Genomic DNA, 16,775 nt, shown 5'->3' with positions numbered 1-16,775 from the left:
TGTAACTGGGCCTGGAGTGGGCCCGCTGAACCAGAAGTTAAGGAGGAGCTGGCATTTTGCTGCCCACTTGGTTCTCAGCTTGGCCTAACATGTATATACAGATGATGTACAGTTGCCCATGGTCCTTGAACCACGTGGACTTGTGGGGTGGCAGAGGCTTAGGCCCAGGCAGTGGTGTGGTGGGGGGGTGGGGTGGGGGTGGGGAAGTGTCCCAGGACCAGGAAGTGCCCTGTCGGGGGGGGTGGTGGGGGGGTGGGGTGGGGGTGGGGAAGTGTCCCAGGACCAGGAAGTGCCCTGTCAGGTGGACTGTAGCAGACCTTGGAGATGGGAGGAGACCGGAAGATAGTGGCCTTGGGTAGAAGGGTGGTGTCCATATCTTCCAGAATACTGGGGCTTTGGGGCCGTAAAAAGGAATTGGGATAAAGGTGTTCCAGCAAAATTTGCCCACTGAGTTTTCTGATCAAATAGGAATAGATGGAAATATTTTTTATTCAGGATATGAAAAGTTCTCCCCTCATCCTATGGGCACAATGTTAGCTGACAAGTGGTTCTGCCGAGATAATTTGCTTTGCAGCAGCAACATGTTGAAATAAAATTTGTGGAGGCAAAGTATTTTCTTAAAGACTCATTTAGTAATTAAGAAAAATATTTCATTGATGGCAATTTACACCTGCAGAGTGAGATTACTTTGATAACTTTTAAAGCACCAATCTCCCATTATATGAAGGGAATCTGAGGGTGACCTGCTCTGGATGGACTTATAGTGCCAACTGTAAACCATATCTGACCTCCTCTGGTTGATGCTCTGGCTCCCTTATTCCCGTCTGGATCACCAGCCACTCATTGTGAGATATACGGTAAATGTGGGGACTGACTGAGTGATCCGGACAGCTCGTTAAATGAACCATTTCTTTAGAAGTTCTGATGCCCTTTATCAATACTGACATTATTTTTTTTTTTAAATCTGTGTTCAATCTGGTAAGTAAAAAATGATATGTTTGTTTTTATTTTCCTTCAGCCAGGACCTTCCATGTGTCAGGCGAAAGTTCTACCACTGAACTAAACCCCCAGCTTTGTCTATTTTTTGAGACGGGGTCTTGTTAAATTGCCCTGGCTGGTCTCAAACTTGCAGTCTTCCTGTGTCAACCTCCAGGGTAGCTGTCTACTTTTAATTTTTTTTGAATGCTAGTGAACTTGAACGTTTTTCACCTTTGTTTGAAAATTTGAGTGCCTCTTCCTGCAAATGCCTTATTCATATTCTTTACTTGTTTTCTACGTGGTGTTATTTTTCTTATTTGTGTGTAAGAGTTATATGTTTATCAAGGCTTTTAAATTTTCCACAAATTGTCTTAAGTTCTTAAAAGTTTTTTTTAAGAAACTTGTCCTTTGAACTTTGGATACCACTTGTAGCATACTTTTAAGTCTATATGTAATTCTATCAGTCTTTTTTCGGTATGGTTTTGACTTTTTAATGCCATTTATTGGTAGCTTTTCTCTAAAATTATCGGACTATCCACCTTTTTAGTACAATTATGGTTTCATTTTTATATTGTGCTAATTAACTTTTTATCTCTACCACAGATGGAACACAGGGCCTTTGCATTAAGCTGCATCATCTGCCATTCGTTTTTGTTGTAATTTTTAAATTTTGAAGCAGGGTTTCATTAAGTTGCTATGTTGACCAGGTTAGGCTCAAACTTGCAATCTTCCTGCCTCAGCTTCCCAGAGTTCTGGGATTACAAGAATGTACCACCATGCCTGGCTTAACTTTAAAAGCATAAATATGATCAGGCTATTCTCTCCCATCCTTAAATCCTTGCCTATCTCCCCACTGCCTATAGAATTAAGTTTCAGTTCCTTCATGGCCTTCACTTTATCTGGTCACCCTTTGTCTTGGATGCCCCTTTTATTTTGGCCCATAGGGTTATAAACATTGCTATAAAAAGCAAACAGTTCCACCTGGCATGGTGGTGCACACCTATAGCCAGCACTTGGGAGGCTGAAGAAGGAGGAATGCAAGTTCAAATCCTAGAATTTAGAGAAACCTTCTCAAAAAACAAAATGAAACAAAGCCTCCGTTCTGAGGGGTACTTTTCTTACTCATCTTCATAACGCAGTGCACACTGAGAAAACAATAGTATTGAATGCAGCTAAACCCTGAAAGGAGAGAAAGCTCAGTTGCTCACTCCCAGGGTATACCGGCATAGCTACAAGCTAATTCTTTGACTTATCCTAGACAATATTTTCTGAGCCATTTCGAGAGATATTACTATTAGCTTGAGGGCCTAAGTGTCCTTTGTTCAGATACATTTTGGAAATATTGGTACATTTCTTCACTTGGGCTGTATAACAGGACAGCTTAAACAGCTGACATTCATTTTCTCTCTTCAGTGGAGGCTGGACATCCAGGATCATGGTACCAACATGGTCAGGTTCTGGTGAGGCCTTTCTCCTGGATTTGCAGGTGGCCACCTTCTCTGTGTGTCTTTATCTGGCCTTTCCTGTGGGTGCTTGCAATCCTGGTGTCTCTCTTCTCACAGGAATGCCATACTATGATTAGTGTTCTGACATCATTGACTTCAACCCTGTGACTGCACTGAACCTTCATTGCCTCTTTAAAGACCCTGTGTCCAAATACAATCTCTCTGGAGGTTAGAGCTTCAAGAAGGAATTTTAGGGAGAACACAATGCAGTCCATAACAACCAAGTATAAAACTATGTTAAATGTGTTTCTCTGTTACAGGATTTTCTTATCCTAAAGGGATTTCAGGAGGACACACATAAGAGTTTTCCAAACTCATTTTTCTGTGTGATTCCATTGTAAATAAAAAAAAACTATTATGCTTAGAGTATATGAGTGCACATGTGGCTTGGCATGTATTCCTTTGCCTGTTCAGGTGGAACTGTTATTTTCTATACAAAATCTCTTGGTCTGCTTTCACTTTTTGTTGTTTTGACCCTGGTTTTTGTCACCATTCCCAACGAGGCCAGTGAGGGCCACTTCCTCTGGAGGAGTGGGATGTGACTCAGAACCTGGTTTTTGTCTCCTGGCTACTGTGGTTGCCTTCCATGCTCAGTGGTCCTTCTCCGTCACTGCAAAGCCACATGTGAGTGAGTGGTGTGTCGCTGTGTTTGGAAAGCAGTTCTCCCACCCTTTGGAAATGCAGTACTGAGCTATTACGCTGCTGGATGGACAGCACTGTAATGGGACACGCTCTTTTTCACTCATCACAGCTTTGAAACAGCTCTTATAGCCAGCAGATTCTCCTGATTAATAGTTGGAAAAACCATCTACCATCATCTCCTCTGATCTTTCTGTTTTATAATTGCTTATTTCTTCCACTTTTTAATGTATATATAAAGCCTTCAGATTTTAATTTCCCTGTGACTATTTCTTACTCATAAACACTACCCTTGAACTACTCAAGAGCTACCCTTTTTTGAGATTTTTTCATCAGTTCATTTAAAATAAAGGTTGATTTCTTCCTCTTTGTGGTGCAACATTGAAAGGCACATTGCTGTAATTCTCCATTATTAATGAATGATTACTAACAAATATTGTGACTCATTGCTACAGAACATTAAATATGTAATTTCTCTTCTGTGTTAAGCTTCATTATTTAACAAGTGTGGAGCTTCCTCATTATTTTGTGGCTGTCTTTAGGAACACTGGTCTTTCCAGATAAGATAGTGTTTAAGAAATGTGGCCTTTGAAGTGGTAAGAGCCACTTATTAGCAGTCAGACAGTGGGCAGTTTATTGATCTCTAGGAATGAAATTTTTAAAATATGTAATACTGGGCTTGCTTATTGTTCTGGTTTTGGATTTACGTAGATGTAAGGATGATAAACTCATCACTCAAGGGAGTTGAAAAAGAGTTTTTTTTTTAAAAAAAGAGCATAGTATCAATTAGTCATTAATTAATTAATATTGCTTGATTCATTTGAAAATCCTGAGTGCTCAGTAAATCCTGAGCGCTGCTCTAGACACTGGAAATGGTAGTTGGGGCAGAACTGGCAAAGTGCCTGATCTCACAGGGCTTAGTGGATGTGAGGTGGACAGCATGTGTAGGGGTGAGAAGTCTCGAAAGATTAACAAAGGCAAGGGGAGGGGCCTGCTGCTACCCGGTACAGCACCTTTGCGCACATTCAAAAGCTATCTGTTCCCTGCCAGTGCCTTAATAATGAGACACTGAAGACTGCACAGTGCACATCCTGAATGACACGTGCCTGCCCGTCAGCCAACAGATAATGAAGCAGCCAAAGCATTGGAGAAGGGTGTCAGGAAAGGCCTTTCTTACAAGTTGACACTTGAACAGGCATTTGTGTGTAATAAGGGAAGGAGACATCCAGATATTAGGTAATAAGCATCCCAGATAGAAGAAACAATAAGTGTAAAGACCCTGAGGTGTATGTTCAAGAAACAGAGTGGCTGCACGTGAGTAAGCAGTGGGGAGACTGACCTGCAGGGGGACCAGATTATGGAATGGGACATGGAAGAGGGGAGGAAAGGTGCAGCAAATCCTGTAGGGCCCTGTGGGCCATGATAAGAACTTGGCATGCTGAGGGAGATAAAGAAAAGATACAAAGTTTTGAGCAAGAGTGACATGATCTGATTTGCACTTGAGGCAAGGGTTCATCAGAGAGGCCAATTAGGAGACTGGGGACAAATCCAGTGAGAGATGATCATGATTAGGACCAGACATCTAGTAGTGCAGGTGTTAAACAAGTTGTGTTGGTCTCCCAGGTAAAGGCCAGCAGAGTTTGCCAATAATTTAAATGGGAGTGTGTTTTCAAGGGAGGAGTTTGGAAAGACTGAAGCAATTGGGATAGAAGGGTGGCTGTTGACTAAATGGGAAAGACTTCCAGAGAGCAGGGTTAAGTGGAAGATTAGGAGTTTGTTTGTCAACACGTAGAAACCCTCATGGAGACTGAGCAGAGGCTGGGATCAGGAGTCAGGAGATAAGGGAAGACCCTGGAAGTGATAGAAGCCAAGAGTGAAGCCATAGTGAGAGGGGCTCCCTGGGTCTGCAGCTGAAGGTTGACTCTGGTTAGATCTGCTTTAGGGACTCAGCAGCAGAAGCATTGGCTTTGCACACTCGGCTCCTCTACCACTAGGGCCCAGACGCTCTGATGCGCTGTCATTCACCCCGGGCCAACCAGCGTACTAGTGCTACTGTTTCTACTTCTCCTCTTCCTTCTCCTGCTCCTCTGCCTCCTCCCCACCCCTCCCCTCTTCTCCTTCACCTTCTTGTCCTTCTCCTCCTCTTCCTCCTCCTCCTTTTTCTTCTCTTTGAGAGAGGAGTTCTGCAGGTCATCTTTCACCCTTAGGACACAGACTGCTGACCAGCCATGCTCAGGGGTCCATCCTCACCCAGTGACCCCAGTTGTCAGGAGTAAGACGCAGTCTGTAAATGTGGATGGATGTAGCCCTTAGGGAAGGAGTAGCCAGAAGGCAGAGAATGACAGAGAATCCTGCATGAATTCTGTTATAGAGCTGTTACCAGGGTAGCAGGAATAGCATGAGAAAATACCTTGTTGAGGGTTGGACATAGTTTAATCCACAATAAGAGAAGAAAATTGGGGAAAAAAACATGCTTTCATGCTTGAGATATAAAATGTATGATCAGGTTGTAATTATAGGGGAAGAGGCCCCTGTGGCTCTATCTGGGATCCCATTAGCTCATTGCTGTCTAATTTGCACCCCTATGCTTATTAATGACTGGTAACTAAAAATGCTAAATGTTTTAATGCATTTATTAACCAGTTTAATTTTTCTGAAAATTGTCTAATTGTGTATGCCTATCTTTATATTAGATATTACTGTTTTCCTTATTACTTTGTATTGACTGTTTACATATTAAGAGACATCGATACACCCATGTTTATTGCTGTTACTGTTCACAACAGAAAACATAGAAACAACTTAGACACTTATCCATAGATAAAGGGATAAAGAAAATGTACTACATTTATGTAATGGAATATTATTCATCCATAAAAAGATTTCCTATCATATGCTGGAAAATGGATGGAATGAAGGCTGTTATATTGTGAAATAAGTCAGACACAGAAAGACAAACACTATTTTCTTTTATATGTAGATGTTAAAAAGAGTACTAGAATGCATAATAGTAATTCTTAGAGGCTAAGAAGAATGGGCAATACATGCAAGTTAGATAATGGGCATCTGAACACAGAGGTAATAAGTTCTAGTGTTTACAATAACCTATTATGTAATTTATGAATGAATAGAACAGAAGAACTCAAAGTCTCCAACACAAAGTAATCATAGAGAGACGAAAGTGTTGATTACCCTGATTCAATCAGCATACAGTATCTATATGCCCTGAAGTATCACACTGTTATACAAATATGTACAATTGTGTGTTAATCAAAAGTTTTAAGAATATGTTTGAGGAGATGGAAATGTTAACTACCCTGATTTGTTCACTACACATTATAGACACCTATTAAATCATCGCACTGTATTTATAACTTTATACAATTAAAATAATAATTTTAAAAGAATATGAAACCTTTATCACATTGGCTTGAAATTAGACTTCACTCTGTGTTAGTCAGCACTTCGTTACTGTGACAAACACCTGAGATAAACAACTTAAAGGCAAGTAGGTTTATTTATTTATTTATTTTGTGCAAGTAGGTTTATTTTGAGTGGTGGTTTCGAGACTTCAGTCCATGCTCAGGAGGCTCCCTGTGCTAGCCCTGTGGTGGGGCAGAAAAAGGATGGGGAGGAAAGCTGTTCCACTCGTGGCATCCGCGAAGCAGAGAGAGCAAGAGTCAGAGAGGAAGGGGCCAGGAGCCAGCTATGGTCCTCAAGGTCCCGCCTCCATGACCCACTCCTTTCCGCACAGGGCCACCTCTGTCCCATTCCCTCCCAGTAACACTGTCAAGGTACGACCTCATCGTGGGTTGATCACTGAGGAATGCAAATGTTCCAGTTGCTTCTCCATGCCCCACCTCTGGACTGTGCTGTACCCGGCATTGAGCCTTCTGTAGATGAGCTTCTGAAGGACAATTCCCAGCACTCTTTACTCTTGATTTCAATTCTGCTTGGCGCAATACCTGATGGAGAGATGTTTCAATTGTTTTATTGGGACAAGTACAAGTATTTATTTAGTACAGGTGGTGGATATTATGTAAACTTTTCTTAAAAAAAATAAAGTCATAACTGTTCATTAAAGATTTCTCCCATTATATTTATTCTTTGAAAGCTCTCCCAATTTCCTAGCACTTTTGTATGAATTCATCCCCCTCTTAGTTTGCTTCATATAGTACTGTAGTCAGTGTGATTCTGAGCCAGACCATGGGTCTCTGAGTCCACCTGCCTCGCAGGTCTCATCAGTTGTTTACTTAATAAAGGAAAGTACACTCTCTGGAAGAAGAAGGACCATGGGAGGATACTGAGATTGCAGCCTAGTGGTGGCCACATCCTCATCCCATGGCTTTGGAATGCTAAGTCTTAAAAGTAGGACACTCCCAGCAGACATGATTGATGCAGATGTCATAGTAGAGACTTGCGGAGTCAGTCAGTATTTGAGGCCTCACCATGAACGTGGATCAGCCCTTTCCCCAAGCACATCTCCCAGGGTTTAAATACCATGTGTGTTTTGGGCAGTGATGCTACACAGGCAAATCCACAGGAAGGAAGAAGCTGTTGTGATTTGTATCTAGATGTCCCACCAAAGTTTCATGTGGTCATGGGGCTTTTTCAGAGGTAGCTGAATCTAATATGTGTGATGCTGGGATCGAGGATGTGTGATTACAAAGGTGTCAAATGCATTCACTGGAAAGAAAGAGCCTCTTTAGTAACGATGCTAGAAAAACTGGCTCTACACATGCAGATTAAAATTGGACCAATATCTTTCACCATGCACCAAACTAAATTTGAAATTGATCAAAGATCTAAATATTGAAACAAAAACATTAAATCTGCTGGAAGATAGAATAGGTAAAACTCTTGAAGACATTGGTGTAGGCAAAGACTTTATGAATAAAACCCTGATTGCACAAGAACTTTCACAAAGAATCAACAACTGGGGTTTCATCTTATTAAAAAGCTTTTGCACAGCAAGGGAAATTACAAACAGAGTGAAGAGACAACCCACAATGTGGGAAAAAAAATGTTTGCTAGCTGTTTCTGAGACAAAGGATTACTACTGAGAACATATAAAGAACTCAGAAGAATTATACATCTCAAATTTAAAGACCCAATCCAACAACGGGCATCTGAGATGAATACACAATTCTCAGATGGATACAAACAGCAAAAATATATGAAAAAATGTTCAGCATCACTAGTCATTTAAGAAATGCAAATTAAAACAACACTGGGATTTCATCTGACCCTGGAAAGAATGGCTATTATCAAGAAATCAATTGATAACAAATACTGGCAGGGCTGTGGGAAAAAGGAACCCTTCTCCACTGTTGGTGGGAGTGTAGGCTGGTGCAATCACTGTTGAAATCAGCTTGGAGATTTGTCATAAAACTAGGACTAGAGGTCCCATTTGGTTTTTTTTTGTTGTTGTTGTTGGTTTTTCTCCGGTACCGGGAACTGAACTCACGACTTTGCGCTTGCCAGGCAGGCGCTTTTTGCCGCTGAGCTAAATCCCCAACCCCTAGAGGTCCCATTTGACCCACCTATTTTCCTGCTGGGTATGTTCCCAGAGGAATTAAAAACATACCACAGCAGTATATGCACACCCATGTTTGTAGCAGCACAATTTGTAATAGCTGTATCTTGGAAACAACCCAAATGTCCATCAACTGAGGAATGGATAAAAAAAATGTGGTCTTTTTATACAATGGTCATTTGCACAAATTAGACAGACAGTCAGACAAGCACACATATGATAATTGTTTATAAACCAGAGTGCATTTGAATATATTTGGCCATAGCCCCTTTTATGAATCAGGTACAACTATTGTTTTAGTAAGTGTAGTAAACAAGATGGTAGTGAGACTATTCACACAATCTACTTAGAGTAGGGCAATCCATTTTATCCATCTAGTTCACTAGAGTGGTTGGAATTTTCTCTCCTGAAAATAAACTTGAGGTTGTCTGTCTATTTCTTCATGGGTATATGAAATTCATGGTCCTTCTTTGTCTTCTGGTGTCTCAGGTAGTTTGAGCTTTACCTTGGAGGGGTGAACCCAACTATATATTCTCTGTATCTTAATGACAAAAGAAGTTGTTAATAGGGTTGTGAGGTTTTGGATTAGGTAATATTTTCCTGATAGCTCTGCCAAGGGCTGTGTCTGAGGGTCCTTCAGACTGAAATAAGGAATTTACCAATCCCTTTAAAATAAGTAGGCAGGTTTGCTGACTCCCATCAAAGAAAAAGAATTTTCAGTATGTGTCAGTAAAAGAGACATGAGAAAGATTTATTAGATGTAGGTATAAGAAGCACTCCAGAGTAAAGGGCAGGTGCTCAAACAAATGAGGCAAAATACATTTGGGAACTGGGGAGTCTTTATATGTTTCGGGAGGTGGGAATCTGTGGAATTCAATAATCTATAGTCTTAGTGGGTGGGGGAGATTGAGATAATGGTCTATTCCTATGGAAAATCCCAAAAGGGTGGTCCATTCATTGGTGAAAGAGAACTATTTGCAAGTAAGAGGGAATGGGCAGACCCATTTGTAGCTGAAAGGAATTTGCTCAGGTTTGTTATTTGGGGAAAAGAGAAAAAAGTAAATAAACTGGGCTTGTGTTCTGAGGGTGCTGTTTTTCCTTAAAGTATAATTTAAAATTTTTGATTTTCTTATCTCCTTTCTTTATTCAGTTCTCATTTGTCCTCTGCTTCATCATGGTTATTGAATTCCAAATAAGCTTCACTGACCAACTGGCTTATTTTAGTTTGTGGACCCAGTTGGGGTTTTGCAGCCTTTTCCTAATATCTGGAGATGAGTGACCGATTAAGTACTGGCTTAGGATAATCTGACCTTCTCCAGGCTCACTGAAGCGTAGACTAACAGACCTGAGTTTATCATAGTGATACAGCAAGTGAGTCCATTGAGAAAGACACTCCCAAGAAAACCAAAAAAGCATGAACAACCAAAGCTTTATTCGAGTCAGCTGACAGATCATCTCTAACCCCAAGTCAGAGAAGATGTCTGTGCTGCTCTGGGTCTCACCTTTGGTTTTAACACATTTCAGGTTTCCATGGTAACCATTACTTCATTTTCAGGAATCTTACAAGAATGTCACATAATTAACACAAAGTTTACCTTTCTCCCAGGAGGTCAGACAACTAAATTCCAATAACCCCAGTGGGTTAGCCTTTAACCTACTTGCAAATTTGCTTTATTTGTTCTGTTCCAAATTTATGGCTCTGCTTTGCCTTTAAGCAAGTTGATAAGGGGATTAGGTGTAAGGGTGTCAACTACGGCTTAAGTGAACTTTAAGTGATCTCTCTTACTGTGAGGCTAAAACCAGAAAAATGGAGTTCCTCTTGCCCATCAGTAGTTCACAGGTTTGGGCATCCTTGTTGTACACCAGCTAAAATGGCCTTGATGTATAACTTTTGTTTAGCTTCTCCACTCCATGTGTTATAATTTCACTCAAGCCCTTCCTGAGACCTGAATGATGCCACAGTCAGCTCATTATCAGAGGCTGAACCTGCAAAGGCTTCATCATTGGCCTGTTTTGTAGCCTTTATAATCCTTTTCCTTTCTACTGCTCTGCAACAAGAAACAAGGATGAATTGGACATCTCACCAGGTCAGATCAAATGCCATCATTAGGGTTTGGAAACTGCCAGCAAACTGTTCAGGCTCCTCAGAGAATCTACCCAATTTTCCTTGCATTGCTGAATATCCATCAATGAAAAAGAACTACCATGTTGACTATACCACTGGTGTTTGCCACTCCTCAAAGGAGTGGACCAGAGGTGGGCTTAGATGCTGGGTTTCCTGAGTCTATGGTCCTATGGCAAATAGACCTAGACCTAGCATGGGGTGGATTCAGGAGATGGTCTTTATTCCTCAGGGTATTGCCTGAGCAGGATGCTGAGGAGGTAGTCTGTGGGAAGGAGGAGCTGACATGAAGGAGTCCTCAACATCAACTCCTGTGTGATGATGACTTAGGATATAGATCGGGCCTCTGCTAGAGGGCCATAAAGGCTTGAATACAAGGCACCTCTAACCATTTCTCTTCTTCTTTACTGTAGAGATATAATTGAAATATGGCATTATATTTCAGGCTGTTAAGGGGGTAGCTATGTCTCACTTTCCCCAAGTGCGATACCTAGGTCATTTGTTATTACACAGGGATGTAAGACGATCTCTATGAAGGCTCTGAGTGTGGGACTCATCCCAGAGGCTAAGAAGACATCTGAATAGATGAGACTGTCCCCATCTGCAGATAGGAGGATCAACAATTAGGATCTAGGTTTAGCCCCTTCCCCCAGGGGTTTAACCTGGTCAGGCTGCACTTCCCTCCAGAGGTTTAACATGGTAGGACAGTTCCTTCCAGGGGTTTAACCTGCTAAGGTTGAATTTCCTTTTAAGCCCCCAAGGGTTTTATTATCTGGCTAGGCTGAATTCCTTTAAATCCATCAGGAGTTCAACCTGATTAGACTGAATTCCGTGGAACTGGACACCTCCAACCCAAAGTGAGTACTGGTGCTAATTCTTTGGACCCATTGGATTTCTCTTACCAATACAACTCATCTTCTGGTTGATGAGCCCATATGTGGGATACCTTACTGGCTGAATGTCCTTTAACCAGTTAAAAGGGAATGAGACTCTTCCCTAGAGAAAACTCCACTCACTAAATTAAACCATGAAACATACACATGTCATAGCAGAATCTCAAAATAAAAGCCACATGCTATGCCCTTATACATAGCACTATAAATGTAAAGTTACCATTACTGCAACGAAACCAAAATAGCAAAGAAGGAGAGCAAACCAATGTGAGCAGGCTACCCCAGGAAGCAACAGCTCCATAAGTGTGGGCAGTGGAGATTTAAACAAATCAGTTAGTCCTTTCCCATGAGGGAAGACACTGTACCTCTTCACCCTGTTTTCTCGAGTTATCCAGAAGCAAAAACTAAACAAATGGAACATTCTGATACATGAAAGCCTGAGGGGGCGAAGGGATTGGAAAAGGAGGAAGAAAAAAATCACTAAAACCCATGGAAAGGAAGCAGTTCACTTGAGTGTGTGACTCACATTTAATCACAAACACCCTTGTCAATAAAGTGCTGCCCAGGTTCAGGGCAAGCTACCAAGTACTCCACAGAGTAAAGCAACAGTTCAGGTGGTCCAGGTTCATCTGTCCTGGTCTCCTCCTGAGGGTGGCTACGCCAAAGCATTTGTCCTCTGGCAGCCTTCTCCCCTGCTCTGGTGGCCTCTTCCCTTGCTCCGCTCTGCTTATGCCCATCCCACTGAGGCATGTGCCACACCATCCAGGGTAGACTTTCCACACTGTGTGGATTAGAAACAGAATATAAACCCAACTGATTGGTAGGCCCTTTCCTGTCCCTATAAGGACAGAAGACTTTTGTCCCACAATCTAGTCTTCTCCTATAGAGACTGGTCTGCTTCTCCTCCCAGGAATCCATTTTTTTTTTTTTTTTTTTACCAGGAAAGGGGAAGAGAGAGGATCTCCCAACAGAGTAGGGAGCTGCCTTCCTTGCTGGTTGTCTGGTTGCCCACTTCTGCTGAGGTCTTTGAAAGTCTCTGGGTTACTGATGCCTTCTATGTCTGCTCAGGTCTCTGGGCTACAGATGCCCCCAATGCTTGGTGAGGTCTCTAACCTGCTGTGCAACAAAGTCCCTTGGCAGGTTGTCTGGTGAGGCTTGGTAAAGTCCTCCTGGTTCAGCATGTCAGATGTGACAGTTGAGTGGGCCAACAATAGTCCAGTTTCTTGTGTATAATAAGGAAAGAATTTCCAAATGTACACCTTATTGCATGTAGTAAGTAGCTGTGTTTATTGAAGATCAAGGGACAATAGCAGGAACCAAGAGGGGCAAAGGCATAAAGAGGGGAAAGGGGAAAAGGGACTCAAGGACCAAAGGAGAATGGGACTCAAGTGCATGGGGGGAAAAGCAACTCAATAATGCAGGCTTCTGGTGTTTATAGGGTCAGGCACCAAGGTGCCTCCCCTGACTCTGATGTCAGCAATCTGTGCACCCTCCTAAGCTTAAACCTGGATATTCCTTAGGCTGGTGGCTTATGGTTTATGGTTGAATGGAGAGAAGGAAAGTGGTTTACACAACTTCCCTGTCTTAGGATTATGGAAACATGGATAATCATTAGGGTGCGCAGCACTCACATTTGAATGAAGGTAAGGGAGTGACTCAGCTCCCTTAATTATACTACTGACATTGTATTAGGTTTTATGGCCATCATCATGAAGAACCCTATGAAAAGTCCCAAGCAAGAGTATGGGACTAGAAAACTTGCAAAACCTTTTGGAAGTTGGGGCTGGAGGGATGGCTCAGTGGTTGACGGTATGGTTAGCTCACCTGAGGACCTGGATTCAAGCTCCAGCACCTAAAGAAAATAGCAAACAAATCAACAAAGGAAGCCCTCCAAAGAAAGAAAGAACTTGTTAGAGTGACATCAGTTAGGAACAGGAGTTTCCAGGACTATAAGCAGAGAGTGAGAGAGGAGAGAACACAGGAAGAAGAGAATACAGTCATCACAGGACCTGAGGTATGTCTACAGTACAGTAGATTTTATTATCCTAAGGTAACTGCAGTCCAGTTGATAAGCCAAGCAAGTTCATTGAGAACGGCATTCACAAGAGACTGAAAGACCAGGAATGAACAAAGCTTTATTGAGCTGGCTGATGGACAGTCTCTAGCCAGGAGCCAGAGAAGATGTGTGCCCCTATCTGGGTCTCACCTTTGGTTTAAGTACATTTTAGTTTTCCATAGTAACCATTACCTCATTTTTGGGAATCTTACAGAAATGTCACAAAATTTATTTTTCCCAAGAAGCTGTTGGACAGCTGAATTCCAGATAACCATTGCAGTTTAACTTTTAGCCTACTTCCCAATTTGTCCTGTTGGTTCTGTTCCCATTTTATGACTCTGCTCTCCTTTAAGTGGGTTAATGACTAACCAAGGGGAAGGGATGAAGAGCGGGGTCAACTACAGCTTAAGTGAACTTAGGTGACTTCTCTTAATATGGAGTTAAAAAAGAAAATGAAGTCTCTCTTGCCCTATCACAGTCAGTGTTTTGTTTTTTTTTTTTTAACCAAAAGTAGGTTTCTCTTTAATCCAGAAGCCTCTTTAAGGTACTTGCTTCCCTATAGATCTCTGCCATTTTTCCCTTTGACTTGCTGCATCATGCCCCTCCCCCATTTCCTTTTCAGAGAAGATCTGGTCCTAGGTAGGGATGAGTGATAGCTGACCAGTGAAACAAAAAATATCTGGCACACCTATTTAGATGTTGTCTTGGTTACTTTTCTCTCGTTGCTGGGACAAAATACCTGACGCCCAAAATTAAGGAAGGAAAGGTTTATTTCACTTACAGTTTGCGGAGGTTTTAGTCCGTACTTGGCAGGTTACAAGGCAGAGTGGCACATGGCAGAGGGCTATAGCTCATGGCGGCAGAACACAGCAAAGCAACAAGCACAAAAGCCAGGAATGGCCGCAAGCAGCCTCTTGCTCTCCCTTATATATGCAAACTATCTACCCTAGGGCGGGTGCAGCTCTCATACCCATAATCAATCAAACTCTAAAAGTCTGTCCCATGACTGCATGAGGCTTTGAGGGGACACACAGACACAAATTATAACAGATGTGGATGAAAAAACCATGGCTGCAACCTATCCTTTCCCTACTAGAATTTGAAGGGCCAGGAATATAGCTCAGTGGCACAGTGTCTGCCTGGCAAGTGCAAGGTCCTGAGTTTGATTCCTGGTACAAAAAAAAAAAAAAAAAAGGACAAAAAAACCCCACCACAAACTCCTACCAGAACTTGAGTTCTGGCAAAGGCAGCTCTCTTCTTACAGAGCTGTTAATGCATTTCTAAGAATAACTTGCATTCTGATCTCAGTACAAATAACTGCATTCTGATCTTGACAGTATGAGTTCCTTTCAACATTACCCAGTGGGGAGGTGTGGCTTGAGACCATCACCTTGGGCTGTTCACTCTCATCACTTCTCTGGGGAAGGGTTCTTTTGCTTTTTAAGATATTTGCTTATTTGTTTGGAAATAGGATCTTGCTCTGTATGTCATTCAAACTGGGCTTTAACTCACCATATAACGCAGGCTGGCCTCAAATTCACTGAGATCCTCCTACCTCAGCCTCCCAAGTGCTGGGATCACAGGTGTGCATCATCATGCCCCACTTAGACTCATTACTTTTTGCCTATGATTTTATTTTACTTTATTTTTTATTTTAAAGAGAGTAGTAAATGAGAAACAAACAAATAGAACAGTAGCAGCATACCAGTATCACAGACATAAACAAATCAAAGCAAGAACATTCAAAGTGATACAGAGTCTCAAGACAAAATAACATGAATAACCAGTAGTTGTTACATTCATATCGCTATCCTCAACTACATTGCTCAGATTACCAGATGTAAGAATGAAAGATTGCTCAAACCATTATAGGGAATAAGAGAATAATTCTTTGATAAAACATTAGAGATAATACGGAGTATCACTAGACAAGATGGTAGGAGTTCACCATTGTAATTCCATTGCATATTGTTACCTTCAAATCACTTGCTCAGATTACCAGGCCCAACCATGCACAGTCAATCAGAACATAAAAAATTGTAATCATTAATTGTTCATTTCAATACACCATCAGACACCAGCAATACAGTTGTCGCAGCTATTCATATATATGTTTATATTTTGCCTTCCTTCTTTCTTTTTTCTTCTTTCCCTCATCCCAGTTGGTCCTTCCTTTGAGTAATTTCTTTTCCTTTCCTATCATCTACTGTATGTTTTGAGTTTTACCTAGTCTTTCACGTTCCTACACCAAGGAGACAATATGATGTTTACCCATATGGGTCTGATTTATTTCACTTATGAGTGTGGTCTCTAGTTGGATCCATTTACCTACAAAAGCCTCGAGATTATCTTTTTTAATAGCTGAGTAATACTCCATTGTATAAAAATACCACATCTTTTTTATCCATTCCTCAGTGGATGGGCATCTGGGTTGTGTCCAAGATGTAGCTATGACAAATTGTGCTGCTACAAACATGGTTGCACATATATAACTGTGGTATAATGTCTTTAATTCTTCTGGGAAAATACCCAGAAGGGGTATAGCTGGGTTAAGTGGGACTTCCAATCCTAGTTTTGTGAGGAATCTCCAAATTGATTTCCACAGTGGTTTCACCAGTCTACACTTCCACCAGTAGTGGAGTAGGGTTCCTTTCTCCCCACAGCCTCTCCAGCATTTGTTATTGGTTGATTTCTTCATAATAGCCATTCTTTCTGGGGTGAGATGAAATCTCATTGTTGCTTTAATTTGCATTTCTCAAATGACCTATGATGTTGAACATTTTTTCATGTATTTATTCACCATAGTATCTCTTCATTAGAGAACTGTGTATTCATTTCAGATGCCCATTTTTGGATTGGGTCTTTGAATTTTAGGGGCCTGATGTTTTTAATTCTTTATGTGTCCTGGGTAGAAGTCCTTTGTCTGAGGGGCAGTTAGCTAAATTTTTTTCCCAATTTGTGGGCTTTCTTTTTACTTTATTGGCGATTCCTTTAAATGTGCAAAAACTTTTCAATAAGATGAGATCCCAGTTGTTGATTCTTTGAA

The 16,775-nt window shown here is 41.4% G+C and overlaps 1 long non-coding RNA gene across 1 annotated transcript in view; it reads right to left on the bottom strand.

The window, feature by feature from the left end:
• Nucleotides 1–6,567: 6,567 nt before the first annotated feature.
• LOC102026549 overlaps nt 6,568–16,775 on the bottom strand; it is a 35,727-nt gene continuing 25,519 nt past the window's right edge. Inside the window, exon 3 of the long non-coding RNA XR_261171.2 lies at nt 6,568–7,087. This is a non-coding gene — a long non-coding RNA (uncharacterized LOC102026549). The remainder of the gene's footprint in view (nt 7,088–16,775) is intronic.

This window comes from Chinchilla lanigera, unplaced genomic scaffold, assembly GCF_000276665.1.
Source record: "Chinchilla lanigera isolate Chin_1 unplaced genomic scaffold, ChiLan1.0 scaffold00024, whole genome shotgun sequence".
NCBI lineage: Eukaryota > Metazoa > Chordata > Mammalia > Rodentia > Chinchillidae > Chinchilla > Chinchilla lanigera.
Note: the sequence above shows the minus strand (reverse complement) of the source record. Positions and strands in the feature narration are given on the sequence as shown.